Source organism: Vanacampus margaritifer, chromosome 10 (assembly GCF_051991255.1).
Source record: "Vanacampus margaritifer isolate UIUO_Vmar chromosome 10, RoL_Vmar_1.0, whole genome shotgun sequence".
Classification (NCBI taxonomy): domain Eukaryota; kingdom Metazoa; phylum Chordata; class Actinopteri; order Syngnathiformes; family Syngnathidae; genus Vanacampus; species Vanacampus margaritifer.
Window position 1 is genome coordinate 7,397,971 of NC_135441.1, and position 18,080 is coordinate 7,416,050.

Genomic DNA, 18,080 nt, shown 5'->3' on the forward strand with positions numbered 1-18,080 from the left:
GAGGCTGAAGCCAAACTGTAGCAGGGTTTTTACTTTCTGGATTTGCCACCTCTGCAGAAAATGTCTTGAAGAACACTGTGGAGTACCTGTGACAAAGACTTTGCATCATTTGCTCAGTTCAGACATTCTTACGCTTGCTTCCTGGCATTAGCTGTTTGCCCTAATGGTTGTACTCCTGTGAACAGTGAAGACTGCACCTGCCCACCTGCTACTGTGTAATTGACACTGACTGGATGTTTTCACCCAGCAAGGGAGCCTTAATGAACAAACTGCCATTGGGCTGCTCTCCGCACTAACATAACTCGGAGCTCAGAGTGGTCGGGGCAGACACTCCCATCCTTTAGTCCTTCCTGGGGTAGAAGCCAGGCCTTTTATGCCTGCCCAGGCCCACTGCCAACAGCATAGTGAATAATTCACCACCTTCTGGATAGACCAGCCTTATTATGTTTGTTAGATTAATCAGTGTCAACATATAGGAGAGCATATTCTCACGTTTTGATTCTGTCACAAAGGCTGTCATTATACTGCCTGTATATTAAACAAAGCAGTCCAGCGACACCATTGTGTTAGTATTACTTGATGCTACCTTTGGATAATTTAGTGAGTTTCTCTGAAAGGTGCTGATAGCCATGAGTCTTTGGTGATTGGGTGAAATGGAATTAGATTGTTTCTTTCTCTCTGATCTAAATTGAAGTTCCGGTAGCAGGTTTAGAAAAATCTGTCTCTATGATTGAACAGCTTATGACCCACTCATCACTTGCAAAAAAACAATTTCCTTGATCTCTTTGTACACACTCTCCTCTCAACACCTTATTATAGGTATTTGCGGTGGTGATGGTGTGTGTGTGTGTGTGTTTGCATTTGTATGTGTTAGGGGGGTATTGTGATGTCAACAAGAGAGCTCTTGAGATTTCATTTTATCTAAAAAAATATATAATGATAAAAAAAAGAACAGGAAGTTGTAAAATATTGATAAATGATTGCAAAACAACAGAAGAAAGTGAGTTCCTCCCTCCTATGTTTAATGACATTGTATTGCAAAAATGAAACAAAAAAACAGCAAAAGTCACACATATTGAACTTAGGGCCCTATTTTAGTGCTTATTGCAAGTCTAAAGTGAGGTCTGCTTGTGCTCATGGATAGAGTTTTCGTTCTTTTGGTATTTTCACAGATGAACGCAGTTAGAAACTTGTTTTTGCGCTGTTGAGGGCGTGGACACAGCCGACTTGCTTGCTAGCAAATGGAAGCGGCTTGAAAATAGAAACCAATTGGCTGAGTCCGTGCAGGTGATCGACTTGTGCAAAGTACTTTTATGAGAAAATGCAGAAAGATCTCTACTTTCGGATGGAAAGTTGACCAGAGCGCACAAACCACCGCTGTGTGGTCGGCACTTGAAAACCACCCCGATCGGTTGTGTCCATGTGTGCATTTTGATTGAATTTTTTACCTGGTCTATATTTGGAACTTCTGGGTGTGTTGGCAGCCTTCTTGAATCTAACTTGTAATGTGTAATAATCTTCTTCCACCACTAAATAGCAGTATAATGTCCTTGGAAGTGAACACCAGGCCCTTGTAGAACAAAATTGAATACTGTGGTCTAGTCTACAGTAGACAACTGAAAATGTTAAGTCCACACATGTGGACGCCAGGTCCGAGGATGCTTAAAATTGGATTTTTGTCATACATCTAATTAGGAAGTCTTACATGGTTCCCCGCCAGTATGGTCCCCATCATCATTTAAGTTTCACGTCCCTGGTCCAAACACTACATTTCATGGCAATTTATTTACACGCATGTAATGTAATTCTGTTTATTTTTTCTTTTGTTAACACCATGTGAGCATGCTACTCATGCTTTAAAAAATATATTCTTCTTCTAGAAAAGCATATATACTGTGTTCTGAAGAGATTTCATTATATGTACCTCGGAGCAACCTTGGATCACAGTCTGCTCACTGATTCACAGATTTGGAATGAACATATGGTGCTGACAGTTTACTGACATGCGATATCCTCACCGGCTATCTCTCCTTGTAACCGTGTGCTAGAAGAGCACAGATTCAGTCAAACAGAACCAGGAACCTCAGCAAGTATCCCAGATGGGTTGCCTGAGGCTGAGGAAGGATAGATTCACAATTGGCCAAGTTGACTGCAAAGCCGAGGACATTTGTCTTGTGTATGTGATCAACATTAGAAACATGGCAAAACTACACTTTTTTGTGAGAAATAATGCTGGAAGAACTATATTTCACATTGCATATCATCTTTGTAGAATAAAATAAAGTTTGCGTATTATTTGTCACCAGTGGCTTGTCTCTGAGTGAATCTAACCTTGATTTGTCTGTTGCAAGGACTCGAAAAATACAGTAGTTAGTAGTTCATTCAATTCATATTGTTCAATTTTAAAAACAGTCAGGAAAGGAGAATAGAAAGTTATGTGGTTGTTTCTTGAACCTTCTTTAACATTGGCTGTAGGAAACCCCATAATTACAAACACATCACAGTTCAAACAAGTTATGAACTTAGGTATGGCGGAGCTCAGTGGCAGAGTGATTGTTTCACATTCCAGCGGTTGAGGGTTCAATCCCATGCCATTGTGACCATGTTGAAGTATCCTTGAGCAAGATACTAAACTACCAGTTACTCCTGATGCTACGTCATCAGTAGGTCAATAATAATAATAATAATTCAGAATTTCTTGTATAGTTGATATGCCCAAACTTATGTTGCTATGTACTGTTAGATATTACTACTTTATGGTTGGACCTTTAGACTCAGCCTAATGGCTCAGTCAGTACTGTATATTATTCACTCTAATGGCTTCTCATAGTCACACAATGTTTCCATAACAACCACATAGCATCATAGAGATAACATCCAAGAAAACGACTGAGAGACAATCTCACCAACAACAAGCGATTAGAGTCAGTCTGAGCCTGCCAGAGCTGTTGTTATCACATGCTGGCAAGCTTCATCCTCTCAAGCAAGTGGGCCACGGCAACTGCTTTAAAGACTTTTGTACTCAGTTAATCGGGGCGTTTTTCATCAGACCTGTGTGTAGATGAGAAAGCCCAGCGCTGTAATTATCCTGATATGTTGCTGATTCTATCAAAATACTTTGTACTCTTTAAATTGTCTGGTTCGTTGAGCCCATGGACAAAACTGTCTAACAGTATATTACAGTGATGTGGTTTTGGATTTGACGTTATTGTGTGATATTGCTGCCCTGTTACTTACTGGCAACCATTCCAGGGTGTACCACACCTCTCGCCCAAAGTCAGTCAGGGTAGGTCCATCTTATCCTAATGAAGACAATATGTATAGAAAATGGAAGAATGGATTAAGCTGCCAGTGGCTTGTGCACCTGTACTAAACTAAGCCTTTTTTTCTTTTTTACAAAATACATTGTCTGTTTGATATGTTCTGAATGCTAGCTAAATTATGAGGGATGAAGCGAGACAGAATATTGACTGTGTAACAGGACAAAACAATAAAAACATAATCAGAAGGGTGAAATTGCTTGTGGATGAGGCCATCTTTCATTTCACTCCCTCAGCGTCCCAAGTCGTGGGATGAATCATTTTAACACACGCCACCAGTGTTCACTCAAGTTAAACTGGCCTCCTGTGAGGGTACTTATTGCATGCTGGAAGTATATTAATATTCATACAAGTGCACCTCTCTGAATAGAGCCATATGTTCCAATGTGTGGGGAGAAGCACAGAGCATCTGCTGACACTCAGGCTCGCCAGATAGGGCACTCGATGGATGCAATCATTCAGCGTTCTGCTTTGTCCGAGATGCATTTAAGTATCTGCTCCCAAAGGTCATGTATTCAGAACGTTCCATTTGAAAAGAAATTGAATGAAAAGATGTGGGATTAAAAAGAAATAGAGACATACAGTTAAAAAAGTACTTAAGATGGAACTTTTTTGGCCTTTGAGCTGGCCTCGTGCCATTTCAATGTGGAGTTTTCCAGTGAAATTCCGGCAGCATTAGGAATGCCGGAATTGTTTCCAACCAGCTGGCTGGACAACTGGAGGTTCTCACCAGGTGTTACTATGGGTACAAATGGTTATCTGTGTCTCAGACTAACTAACAAGTCTACACGGCCACAATCAAATGCCAGGTTTGTGAAATAAATAAATGAAATGAGAGCAAGATAAATCATATAGCATTTTTGTTTTCTTTGTAAGATAAGATTATCATCTTGCCACCCTACCACAAAGCACCACCATATGAAGGTGGGAGATTGTTGTCATGTGTATTGAACAGTAGCACTTTCCAGAAATTTCTGCAGGTTTGAGTGTTGCTGCCTAGCAGCTTTTCGGGCAGTTTTTGTCTCATATTTTCAGCAATTTTGAAGGGAAGTCCAGTTCTTGGTATTGTCACTGTACCCTTCCATAGGCTGATAATATGAATTGTTTTGTAAGATTTGACTACAAAAATGTCAGGAGAAGGTTTAATGGGTTGATGGTTAAGGTTAATCAAAGGCTCTTAAAATAGTGGCAGGTGTCTACTGACTCCCAATTCTCGTATTTGAATGTGATTGGTTTATTCTGAAGACAGCGAAGAGGGTCTTCTGCCCAGATTTAGTCATAACTGTTTTAATTTACTTATTTCCTCAATAGACCATTTGTCTGTGGTCGTAGTCAATGTGTATTGAAGAATGCTGTAAAAGTCTTATCTCATGTCCTGGGGGCTGGGGGCTGTTTCCTGGGGGCTGGGTTTTTTTATGATACCGCCCTTCAAAATAGTATAAGAATGTTGTGAGGCCGCTGTAACTTCGCACTAGTGAGAGGCTGCCATTTTAAGGAAACTCACTTGTGCCCGGAATATTCTGTAGAAATAAAAGCTTCGAAGTGACTGTTCATCAATCTCCAGCCTGCATTCGGATAACCAACATTCTCACTACCCGAAAGAAAACGAACACACGGAAGAAAAATACTATTTTCTTCAACAACAGCCACTTTCTGAATTATCAGAGTGTGATCACTTGTGCAACCAAATTATCTCAGTTCTTTATCCCCCACACTCCCCCTTTTATTTTGTTCAATTGGGTTGTACAGGTTATTGTTATGACTGTGTTTTGGGTTGGGCCATATTATGTTGTCCTGTATTATGTTACGATGAGACGTATTTGCAATTGTTAGTCCTATTATTTTGTAGTTGCTATACAGTTGCTATGCCCCTTATGATTATAATGTTAATGATAATGTTGATGTGTTAGCCACTCGTAGTTTGTCTCGTCTTTATGCAAATGCCCCTTATAATGAAGTTATCAATTGCCATGCAGCTGCTAAGGTCCAATAGAGTTACTCCAATGTTTATCTAGTCACTCTTATTTGATCCTTTATTACCTTTATTCTGTCATATAGAATTGTGTATAACCTTAGCAAGAGTTACAGAATGACACTTAATCAAGGTTTCCCTAAGAACATCAAGGTTTCATATCCTAACACTTCCATGTAAGCGGTCTTCCATACTTTTGATTTCTTCGCCGTGCCAAGGTTGCTCCAACAAGGTCAAGTGTTCATCTGTCTTTTCTAGTTCAAGTTTTTACAAGGCCATTTAAATACAGCCCTGCTCTCTGTTGTTACTTTGTTTTTGTACATAAAGACTTCCAGCATTCGTGTCTTGTCTGTGTTTGGGCCCAAATTCCAGACGGTACTGGCGGTTGTGTGTAGACTTATTATATGTCCACTGTGGTCCAGGTTGAACTCTGTGTTTTCTGTCAGCCAGCTTTTTGTGACCCTACCCATTATAAAGTGTTTAGATGATTAGTGGGTCCCATTCAAATATGATCACTTCTTTGAAAGTCTTTTAATATGGCACAAATGGTAACAAGTTAAAAGTGTCACACAGCATTATGCAATTAAATAATGTGAGCATGCTAGCCATGTAAATACTGTATACGGAATGGAAAAAAAAAATGTCAACAGTAATTTGACCAAGTTGGATGATCTTCCTGTTAGAGGGACAGCATGTGACGCATGCTAATCCTGAGCTGCCACTGGAGATTGTCCCCTAGAGCCAACGACTCTGGGTTATGAGCGTAAACACTACACAGGATCACTGAACTTGGCGGCAATATCCATTGATGATTCTGTTCTCATTAATTGAGTAGACGTCTGGGAATGGCAGCTATCGAGTCCCCGAACTAGAATGTTTGGTGCTCCAGATATTTACATATGGAGACAGCAGTCCAAGTCTTTAGCGCTCCTAGCCCTGCTTTATGAATGGAAATTAAAACAGTGAATGAAGACTGAACCTTTGGTTGGTGGTCACGACCAAGATGGCACCTTCGGAACTGGTGGATATGGTATAGATTTTTGGATATTGGTGGGTGGGCCGGGTCCGACTGCCTGTAGGACTTGGCCTTGAGGCACATGGTCAATCCTCTTGCACCAGTAAATCCAATGTGTGGTTTTGATGGGTTGATGATGAGTTCACCAGTGTTTCTTTCAAAGGCAAAGTTAGTGTCAATGTGGAAAGAGCAAAATAAACTGAATAATTGTTTGTGAATTTTACCATCTACAATTAAGTCTTCAAATACACATCAGTTTCAACAGCCCCCCCAAAAAAGAAAACAGCAAATTTTTGTTTGGGGGCACGGACAAGCAAACCATAACAGATTACCAAAACGAAACAAAACTACCATGATGTTATGCCATCACTTCCCATGTGAGATGTCATAGAGTGGTACTTTGACTAACAAATTTAATGTTTTGCGTGATCAAGCTCACAACTCAATTCATATATCAAATCAATAGTGCTGTCAAAGTTAAAGCGTTAACTAATTAATCACAAAAATGTATCGCATCAATTATGTATTGACGCAGATTAATCGCACAATTAATTTTGACCGCAGATGATTCTTTAGCTTGACTACGGATGGTTACGTTAAAGGTAGCACAGGTTGTGTTTGAGCAATAAACATAACTACATGCATTAAAGTAAAGCAGTGAATAAATGTTTGCATATGACATTCAGAATATTTGTTCATGTCAAACTACTGGGGTCTTTTTTTTTTCCATTCCAAATTATGCAAGTAATTAACTTTACAGAAAAAGAGGATGATGAGTGTGCAGTGGATCAAAAAATGTTGAAGACGTCCTCATAACATAAAAATAATTAACACATAACAGGTGCTCTTCTAATTTGGCGGGCAAAATTTTTTGATAAAAAGCCTTTTTTAATTAGGGTTAGGGTTAGGGATTTTAATCACGTTAATCAAAAGATGTGCTTAATCTGATTGAAAAAAACTAATCGTTTGACAGCTCAAAATCAATCTTCTCAATTGAAATGAATTCAAATGCCACTAATCCATTCTAGCAATAAATAATAACATTTTTGGTTATGTTTTAAAAGAAAAATAGCCCATTATTTAAAACATTTATGCCACTGGTCGACAAAGCAAAACTGCATGATTTGCTTGGCAGTTTAAAAAAAAAAAAGGGAATACATGACAAAAGCCACTCACATTTAAATTCAGGTTTTTGATTGAGCACTGTATTATTGTAAATAAAACAAAAAACAATTTAAAAATGTAATAAACATAATAAAAGAGAATGTAAATAAATAAATAGAATCACTGTATGGATTGTTTGCATTTGCTTCTGATACTGACCAACATGAGATTTGTCCAATGTCCTGTTGTTTACACCACATCCAAAACATGTACGCTGGGTTCATTTCCATTCAGTTTATTTGACCAATTACTACAGCTCGCCTACGATCGTGACCAGCTTAAAATCGATCTCAACATGTAAATGTTTTGAAAACATCACAATTCTAGCATTTCCATTAAACAAAACCAGTGTTGCCAATAATGTAATTTAATGCCAATAATAATAGTATTAATAATAAATGCATTATCATATTTCAATCCCAGGTGCTTTCTCCAAAAGAGATACTATAGAATATTCCTTTAATGTTTGTCTAGGATGCATTTAACTGTTTACTACGATTTGGTCATCTATTTACATATCCGGAAGATTGCTTTCTATGTATTCTCTATTACCCTGTCTATTTTTTTTTCTTTCTGCTGTGAGCTCCCCCATCCTTTCTTGTATTCTTTGTTTGCCAATTCTATCTCCTTGGTGTTTGCTATTTTTCTCCTGTAATCAGACGCACAGATTCATTTTTGCCGCCCTCGGAAGTCACCTACATCAATTTTAGAGCACTTTCCCCATCTTGGAGGGGACGGTGTCAGGGGTAGCACCCTGCAGCTTGGGACACTCCTCTGCACATGCACACACACTTGTATCTTTTGGTCGCCCACACAGTCACTAAAGCGCACACGGGAACGCACTTGTTCCAACATGATTCACTACATCAATGTTCTCTAATGTCTTACTTGCTTCATCTTGGAAACATCCATTCATCTCTGTCGACAGGTCCTGGCAGTCGCATCTATCCATTATACTCTTATCCTCACTCCATCAGTCCACATTCTGCTAACCTCCACCTCCTACCCCATAGCTCAGTCTGATTCGGAACATCAGAGGAGAAAGTGAGGTTGTTACGCAACAAAGGATAAGCATCCTTACTAAAGGAATTAGCTTGTTTCCTTTTGTTTTGTCCCTTTATACAGTAAATATAGAGCATTGCATTGTGTTAATGTGGGCCCAACAGCTGTGTGTCCTAGATTAACAAGGACTTAGCCTAGCCTTAGCTGCCTTAGACAGATGTATTTTAAGTAACACTTTATAATAACTATCCGTTATAAGTAGTTAATAGATCATTGGTTATACTGATGCCTATAAATAGTTAATATGTCATTAATAAACTGTTAGCTATTGAGTTACAAATGACATGTTATCTGTATATTAATTATTCATAAGTATATTTTATACATTAGTAAGACAAAGTTAACAAACTATTAGTAAATTACTTACTAATTACTTGTTAAGTATCATTTAATAGTTTACATGTTATTGGGACACTATTTTAAAATTATAGCAATTCCTCGTTTATTAGCTTTTAGTAAATGAAGAACAGTTCCAACTTTAGAATAATGTCCCAATAGCATAAATTGGCTACTTACTAATACTTAATTTATATTTGAACGCATTCTTTACATATTAGATGTTAACCATCTACCAATACCAGTCAAACATTGTAGAACAGCAAATGAGTGGAACAAGTTCAAGGTACATAAAATTGATATTTAAAACATCAAATGTTTGTACTTCAATTTTGTTCCACCCATAGACTTGTCTGTGTACTGTATTTGACCAAAGAAACACCACATATGAAATGTTGAATATTGTGTTTAATGCATAGTAACACAAATACCATCACATAGCCACAGGGATAGGCAAGTTCGGTCCTAAAGAGCTGCAGTCCTGCATGTTTTCGGTGTTTCCTGCCTCAGCTCATCATTACTTTCAGGAGGAGCCTCTCAGCTGTGTTCGAGGAGGGAGACATCAAAAACATGCAAGACTGCAGGCTCTCTAGGACCGAACTTGCCTATCCCTGACATAGCATAACAAGAGTATAAAACAGTAAACTCATAAGGTTTGGACACTTTGTGTGCTAAACCAGGGGTCACTTATGGTCCTAGAAGGCAACTGTCCAGCATGTTTTGGATGTTTCCTGGGGATCGTTAACAGGTCTATGGAGGTCTTGCTGATGAACTGATCATATGAATCAGCTGTATTGGAGGAAATATCCAAAATGTAGGAGCCCTTGAGGACCGGAGTTGGTGACCCCTGAGGGACATTTAATGTCCATACATCACAGCAATGTCTTGGATTATCCGTCCTAATGGCCCTTTGTGATGCTTATGGGAAAGTCATTCATGCCATTCAATAACTTTGAGATGGTCTACCAGTAACTCCTCTGTACGATTCCCCCTGAGTCTCCACACATTTTCCTTAACCGTTCTCCACGCCCTCTCTATGTACTATGTGCACCTGTTTAAGCGTCGACATATGATACACTGTGATTGACAGTGAAATGGGTGCAACCTAGCTGAATTAATGCATTGCGATAAGACCGCCACTCATCACTTATTATTGTAGAACCCACTTTAACATGATGAGCTATAAGTGGCACCAGATCTCTCCTTCTTCTCTCAACTAAGCGAAGAACAGGCTTGGCATGTCTTCTCCCACTCTTCCAGCCACCAGCCATTCCTCCCCATACGTACTGGTGAAAACATAAAATATTAGTGTGCTGTATTGTTCTGTAAACAAAATGAATAATCTGTCATGCAATGGTAGTTTGCACTACAGTGCTTGCCTTTATTTTATGTCTGAAATGGCTTTCATCAACGGTGACAAACTGATGCCGACCCCCAATGTATTGGCCACTTGCCTGCTGATATTTGTCCATCGCAGTAGTGCATACATCTCGCAGCTTTTGAGCCATCCTGGATAGGGTTGTTGAGTTTTTAGAAATCTTGTAGTTGATCATGTCCACTTGATGCAGGCCTTGTGCAAATCTGATAGAATAGGGCAAATATTATAATGCATTTAAAAAAACTAACTTTTTTTTTTTTAATACATAAACCTTGCATGTACTGCACCCGAAGATATGAAAATTGTCCACTACTGTTAAGACAAAACCGATGGAATGTTTTGTGGTATTTTCTAAAGAGCTCCATGTCTCCCATCAATACATTTGGGACTAATATACTGTAGGATATTTGTAGAGGTATATTTCTATTAACAATTGCCCGATCCTGTACCTTCAGAGAGCCAATTGCCATAGAGCTTAAAGAGGTACGGTCAGACACTCATGTTGTTCCACTATATCTAATGGGGACCAATTCAGCATTAAATAGTCAAAAATTTAAGCTGTAAATTACACCTGACAAAATATATCACAAAAGTGAATTAACTCCACACACCTGTTAACGTCATGAGTCTACAGATGCACCATAACAATAATCACAAGCTTTACTACATACTAGCTTCTAATTGATGTTATAACAGCCTAGTTATATATTGTTTCTATTGAAATGAACACTTTTCACCATAGTCAGACTAAAATGTGAATTGCTGAAAATGTGTCTGTGTCTAATTGACCTCTTCAGTTTCCTCCCTCTGTTTCTGGCTTTTTCAAAACCTGAAAATACATACAAATAAAGATAAGAATGACACATACGAGGGTAGCATCTAGAGCAGTGATTTTTCAAACACTTTGATGCCAAGGACCCCAAATGAATGTGTCGGCATGGACCCCATCTGAAAATATTTCTTGGCGGGAACTGACATAAAATGTGCTAACATGTTTAATATGTTCCTTAAAGTGTTGATTTTTTTCAGACAAGAAATTGGAGAAAATATGCAAAAAGAAAAAGAAGCACCACCACCACAGTCGTAAGAAAAAGGACAAAAGGAAGAAAAAAGAGAAGGAAAAAAAGATAACATTGCAAGCAGAGAGGTAAATACAAAGAGATGAAAGCAAAAAGCCTGCTCCACTCATGTGTGTCAGTCAGGGCTGTACAAAAGTCAACATTTAATTGAGAATGACGCCTAATTTTCAATTCAGTTCTTGAATTGAAATTGAGGGGGCAAACAGGAAGCATAATCTTGATTCAAATTCAAATTATCGGAAGTAGAACTGGAATTCCATGAAATTCAAAGAAATGGTGCAAAATAAATGTGTATTTAGCACACAGTCAATTTTATTCTGAAAAAGACTATATTCGTTCCCAGTCTTTAAACTCGGAAGAGATTAAAATATTTTAAAAAATACATTTAAAAAACCCTCAACAGTTGAGGAACAATCACAGAACTTTCAGGTTGGAAGACAGCCAACCTAACCACTGACCCATGCCACCCCTACTCGGTGTCAATATATCGCAGGTGTCAGGTGGAATTCTCGTATACTTCCATTTTTGGTCTCCTTTGGGACAAATCAGCAATGTTAGCTAACAATAAGTCTAGCATAGCTCAAGTGGTACAGTGGCTGTCTTTCATGCTGAAGGTTGTAGGATTGTTACTCAACTATTGAGCATTTTATTGTTGTTGTTTGTTTTTAATATTTTACTCTCTTCCAAGTGTAAAAGTTTACTCTGTTACTGTAAAATTTACTGTGCTATTACAGTATATCAGACACATATTTGTAAGGACTTTACCTAGACAAGATTTAATTATACTGAATAATAAAATGTAGTAATTGTTTTCATTATATGGACTTAGATAAAAACAGATCATCAAAATTGTAAAAACCTTGAAATAGTTTTAATATGATGGTAGAACAGCACTTAATTTATCTAAGCCTTTAAATGACTGACTCAAACATTTTGGACATTTTGGAACACACCGTGTCATTCTCACTGATGATAATGGGTTTCTTTGAATTACATTAAATAAAGTTACACTTCCTATAATTCAATCCAACATCTTGTGTGGAGTCAAATCAAATTATAATTTAACTGAATTCTGTCAGGCATGTAGACATCACAGCGTCTGCCTGTCTTCAAAGTGCTTTGTTGGCGTAAGCGTTAAATACAGTGTTGACAAAGCAAATGCCAGCAATACCGACAATAAATAAAAACAAACATAAAAAAATAACATCACAATATATTTCTGTCTGTTTGTCTCTCTATGTGTAAACTTCATTTCCCCAAATTTATTTTCTGGTGTGTTTACTCTCTTGGACCCTGCAATTGCTTGGTGCCCATGTAATCTTCATCTCTATGTGTTTCCCTGTGTTTATTTACTACTTGTGTGTTTTTTATACTTGAAGTTTCTATTATTTTCAGCATGCCATCCTGAGGAGGTCATCAGGAGATACAGGAGAGTCCTTACGGCTGGGGTGGGCACACTCGGTCCTCGAGGGCCGGAGTCCTGCAGGTTTTGGAGGTTTCCCTTCTCCAACACAGCTGATACATGATCAGCTCATCAGCAAGGTCTGCATAAGCAGCAGGGAAACCTGCAGGACACCGGCCCTTGAGGACTAAGTTTGACCACTACTGACTTAAGGCGTACAAGAAAGAAAGAAAGAAAGCGGAGTGATTCATATCGAAAGGTCGGTGTTGACCGAAACACCATCGTCGCCAATGTACCGATCTGTGAGCTGGCTGTTGTGGCCTGGAAGAAATGCAAGGCGTTGCTAATTACTCATAGACCACAACAAGAACTACAAGACTTTGCAATAAAATGTCTGAAAGTATTGAATGATGACCAAAACATTTTGCGGGATGTTAAGAACCAAAAGAAAAGGGAGAAACTGATTCCTCTGTCTAAGAGAGCTTTGGTGGGATGGTGCCTTACTGCAGTTTGGTTGTAGCTTGGGTCTGTGTCACTAAATACCGTATAGAGCATTCAAGTTGTGCTACAATTTGTTCACATCAATAAATCCAATGGCTTGATTTTTTATTTTTTATTTTAATGTCCTGCACTAAAAGTGTCCAAACCTGGATAGTTACAGTAAGTACTGTTTTTTTTTATAATATTGTTATGTTATGTGATGGCTCAGTTTGTGTTACGACACATTAAACACAATGTTCAACATTTCATCTGTGGTGTATCTTTGGTCAACTACATTACACAGAAAAGACCTATGGGTTGAACAAAGGTGAGGTATAAAACATTTACATTTTAAATATCACATCCAATTTCTGTACCTTGAATTTGTTCCACTTGTTCCATGAATGTGAGTGTGAATGTCTACTGTGCCCTGCGACTGACTGGCGGCCATCCAGGCAGAAGTTTTCCTTTCACCCGCAGTCAGTTGGGATACGCTCATACTTCCCCGGAACCGTACACAGGAAGGATGAGTTTAGGTGAATTAATGCAAGATGCTGTGAGAAGTCATTAAAGGATTTGTTCACTAATGCACTTGGGCAATGGATGACCTTATTAACATAATGGTTAGGTGAGGTGTACCATGAGAGTTATAATGATAAATTAGTATGCTAGAATGCCCTTATTAAATGTATATACATGAGGTTCTTGATCCCGCAGGTAATAGAGAAAAATACTGAGAAAGCATGCTAATCAGAGGTGGGAAGAGTAGCCAAAAATTGTACTTCAAAATAATATTACTCAAGTAAAACTAAAAAGTAGTCATAAAACAATCACACAAGTACAAGTAAAAAAAGTATTCGCTAAAATGAATACTCAAGTACAGAGTAACTGCTTGAACATGAAGTCTGATTTATTTTTAAAAACAATGTCATCAGACAGACAAAAACATAAAATTGTGTGCAACTGCTTGCATCATCAAATCATAAAATAAAGTAAACAACAACAAAAACTGCAAGCAGACACGTTAGTTCAAGTGTTCAGATATTTTTATGTTAGCCTTATGAAAAGGCTCAGCAGGACACACAAATTGTTATGGCTCATGTTTGTCTTTGTTTGTTTATTGAACATAAAACCACAGGTCATAAACCTGGAGCAAAACGAATAAAAATAATATCACAACGATATAATGCTAATATTACATGTATCATTATACAAATACATGCACTGTATACATTTTGTTATTTATTGTTGAAATGGATGTTCTATTTGATTTCAAATAACATCAATTTTTTTTTTATCACAACAAAGCTGATGCACAATAATCGCTCTTGAATGTAATCAACTACATAAGGTTGGCTCATGCGCACAACTGCTCTCTTCTGCCCGTCACCGAGTCAAACAAACGTGCAACGGTTTACCCAAGCTTCAAATAGAACTCTTCTTAGTGTAAGCACAGCACGCAATAGTCACAAGGTGCGTTTCCATTACCCTCAGTTTTGCGCAAAAGGCAAGTTACGCAAAAGCAAGCTGGTAATGGAAACACATGATTTTTGAAAAAAATAAAAAATAAATTAAATATCACCAAAAAGTTTTTACGCTCTCATGAGGTGGTTTTTGAGACGTGTCGAAATAGTATTTCATGGAAACACTTTTTTGCGAATTCCCTGTAGTCACGTGACCCCCGCCCGATCACGGAGGAAAGGAAGTACGGGCCACTCGCTTTCATGTCGGAGCTGCCTCCGGAGGGGATAACAAGTCTTTTTAAGCACAAAGCGATTTAGTTATGGAGCCGATATGCCGGCGTTCAACGCGCGTCCCATATCGTTGCATGAGAAATGTCCGTTGCCGCTGGCAACGAGCAAACGAGCGACATATGCCGCATGTCGTCGCTGAAATCCATCCTTACGCGCCATAACACGAGTTATAAGCGTGCGCACACACACCAACACCAAATGGCCGAACTCGTTCAATGAGGAGAGGGAGATGTCTTTAAAGTAATATTAAAAACTCAGGGCGTTTGTCTTCCGTAAACATCATGAGCACCTCCTACAGAACTCGCGCGAGACGGGACATTACGAGAATTGCGCCTCAATGTGTCCGCGGAAATGCTCCCACACAGTCAGTCAAGTGGAGCGCTTACATGAAAATACAGTAAATCTAATACATGAATGGGGCGGCGGGTAACGACTCTAGTGAGCCCAATTTAGAGGAGTAAGAGTAGCGTTTCTTCTTCACACATCTACTCAAGTAAAAGTAAAAAGTATTGTGTGGTAAAACTACTCTTAGAAGTATTTTCCCCCAAAAAAGATACTCAAGTAAATGTAACGGAGTAAATGTAGCTAGTTATTACCCACCTCTGATGCTAATGAAAGATGTGGTCATGCTTTCCCAGCTCATCAATCTCTTCCTGGTTGCTCTTTTGTTTGACCAACACTACCACACTCTCCGCAGGTTCATGTGTGTGTGGATGTGCTTGCAGCATGCAGCCACCCCTTCTTTTAATCAAATATGGATCCACAGATCAAAGACAAGAGGAGGTGGAATCACTCCTCCCACACTGTAAGTCAACAACAGGGACAAATTATTATTATTATTATTGTTTGCACAGTGTGTAATTATATATATATATATATATATACATACAATTTCTAGCTTCACTATTATTTTTTTCCATCTCTTATTTTTTTACATCAGTGTGTGTTTTTATTGTATTACCCACTGTTTATTGTTATCTGAAGATTGTTGCAAAGCTACCAATGTCTGCTTTGTTTCTTACCTCTCCAAGGTCCAAAGATAATAAATATGTCTCACAGTTGTTTCAGTTTTATTTGCAATGTTGAATGCCTTCAGGTGTGAGGCATCAGAATTCACTACAGTGAGACGGTGAGTCATCCTTGCGTTCTGAATGAAATCTGCCCATAGAGCTTTTCAGCCCATCCACAGTCAGAATGCTTGTCAACATGGAAATGTTGAAGAGTCGTGCGTGGTACTGGCAGCAGTCGCAATGTCAGGATAGAATGATGTCTTTCTCAACACACGGCTGGTTTTCCATATAGATGAAATGCATCCCATCTTTAGGGCGTTTCTAAGATGATACATCTTCCAACAGTGATGAAAACAATGTAGCATGCATTTGACCTTAATGGAACGTCACATGCAATGAACAGCAAAGCTGGCTAATTGTGCTGACAGTGATTTATAGTGATGTGTTGAGGCAAAACGGATCATAAATCACAAGTGACAGCCATCTTGCTGTGTGCTCGAAAAGACAAAGGTAGGCAGGCATCCTAACGTCAACAGGAGATTTTGTTGTTGCCAACACTTTCTCAAAGTTGATCTTGTGACTCGCTGAAGCTTAGTGAGGATAGTTACTGCATTTATACTTCATATGCATAGTAAGTTACTCTCAAATCCAGTTTTTTTTCAAATAGCCACTAACTATCTATCTTTTTAGTGGATACATTTGTGGTTTACTTGCACAGAGCTGCCAAATAGGCCTACTACGTATCTGTACTATGATTTTGTTCTGGAAATCGCTAACTTATTATGCCAGTATTTCTAATCGTTGTGGATATTTATTTAAAAACAAAAATAAAAAAATGGGACAAATTGCTTAAACAGGTTGGCGTGTAGATGTTACTTGTCAAATCTGGCCTAGCATGCATTCTCCTGAAGACTTAAGAGCTTTTATTCTTGCGCATCCCAGAGGCTGTTGGAAATATAGCGGCCTGTGGAAGACAATTATCATTGCACGTTTTGATTTAGTTATCTTCTCTCAACGGCGCCAGTGAAAGCAAGTTCTGGTGACAAGTTCAATAGGTTATGATGTGTTCACTCATAAGCGCAGTATTGCTTATGAATAGTGTGCTGGGCACGTAATCAGCAGTGTGATGATAAACTTTCATATCCGCTATGGGAGTTAATTTCACATTGCAAGTGTGGTATGTTTTCCAAATGGATTTCTATGGCATTCACACGCCTCAGAAAAACTTCATTCTACATTAATTACAGCCACTTCGATGAGTTAACTCATCTTTAGTTCTGGCGTGCTGAGCCAGTCACGCATGGTGGGTGTGTCAGAAGTCATTATGGGAGAATCACGTACTTTCAAAGTGCACAAGCCAGGCATTTAACAAAAACAACAAAACGACAGGAGGAGATTGACTGAGAAGTGGGCGGACGAACGAATGTCTTGGGAGATGATTCTCAAGATCAAGCAAGTGTGGATTTGTAAAACAGGTCTCAAAGAGCGTACTTCGTAAGAACGCTAGTCTCCTTACAAACGTGAGTCATCTCCTCTGCTGTCGTATTATTATTATTTTGATAGCAGTACCAAATGAATCTTGCGATATTTTGCCAGCAGAGTCTTGACAAAGCACCAACCGATGCTATCGGGCAAGAACAACATCTGGGTATCCCATCTGCGTAACCAAATTTATATTATCACCACAAATTAGGGATAGACCAATATGGGTTTTTTTCAGGGCCGTGTTCAACAAAAATCTTGTGGCTTCTCGGCACTTCTACGCGTCACGATACGCGTACACATCAACGGCATCAAATATATTGATGGCCAAAATGAAAAAGTGCTGCATAGACACAACAAAAACGGTGCCACACTGCAGATTGTTACATCGATAACCGATATTTGGAGCCAATATTAATTTTCACTAAAAAAAGAAAAATATTGGCATCAAAATTTAAAAAAAAATACAGACTATTTATTTATTTATTTGGAATTTTTAAATATATGTTTATTGAACAACTTTAAGGGTGTTTAAAATGTTGGACTATAATACTGGATATATATTAAAAAAAATCTTAATCGCAAGTAGCAAGTAGCAGACTGTACCCACTCTTCCGATGAATATG

The 18,080-nt window shown here is 38.5% G+C and overlaps 2 long non-coding RNA genes and 1 pseudogene across 3 annotated transcripts; 1 reads left to right on the forward strand and 2 right to left on the reverse strand.

Moving 5' to 3' along the window:
• Positions 1–547: 547 nt before the first annotated feature.
• On the reverse strand, positions 548–8,507 carry LOC144059389 (uncharacterized). The gene is made up of 3 exons (XR_013295649.1): positions 8,360–8,507; positions 3,238–3,302; positions 548–3,051 (listed from the first exon to the last, which is right to left on the reverse strand). It is a non-coding gene; the product is annotated as an uncharacterized LOC144059389 (long non-coding RNA).
• On the forward strand, positions 5,435–13,463 carry LOC144059390 (uncharacterized). The gene is made up of 3 exons (XR_013295650.1): positions 5,435–5,524; positions 11,277–11,394; positions 12,722–13,463. It is a non-coding gene; the product is annotated as an uncharacterized LOC144059390 (long non-coding RNA).
• On the reverse strand, positions 9,260–15,709 carry LOC144059388 (uncharacterized; annotated as a pseudogene). Its single transcript, XR_013295648.1, has 4 exons — positions 15,563–15,709; positions 11,037–11,076; positions 10,324–10,450; positions 9,260–10,155 (listed from the first exon to the last, which is right to left on the reverse strand). The product of XR_013295648.1 is annotated as an uncharacterized LOC144059388 (transcript).
• Between the last annotated feature and the right edge of the window lie 2,371 nt (positions 15,710–18,080).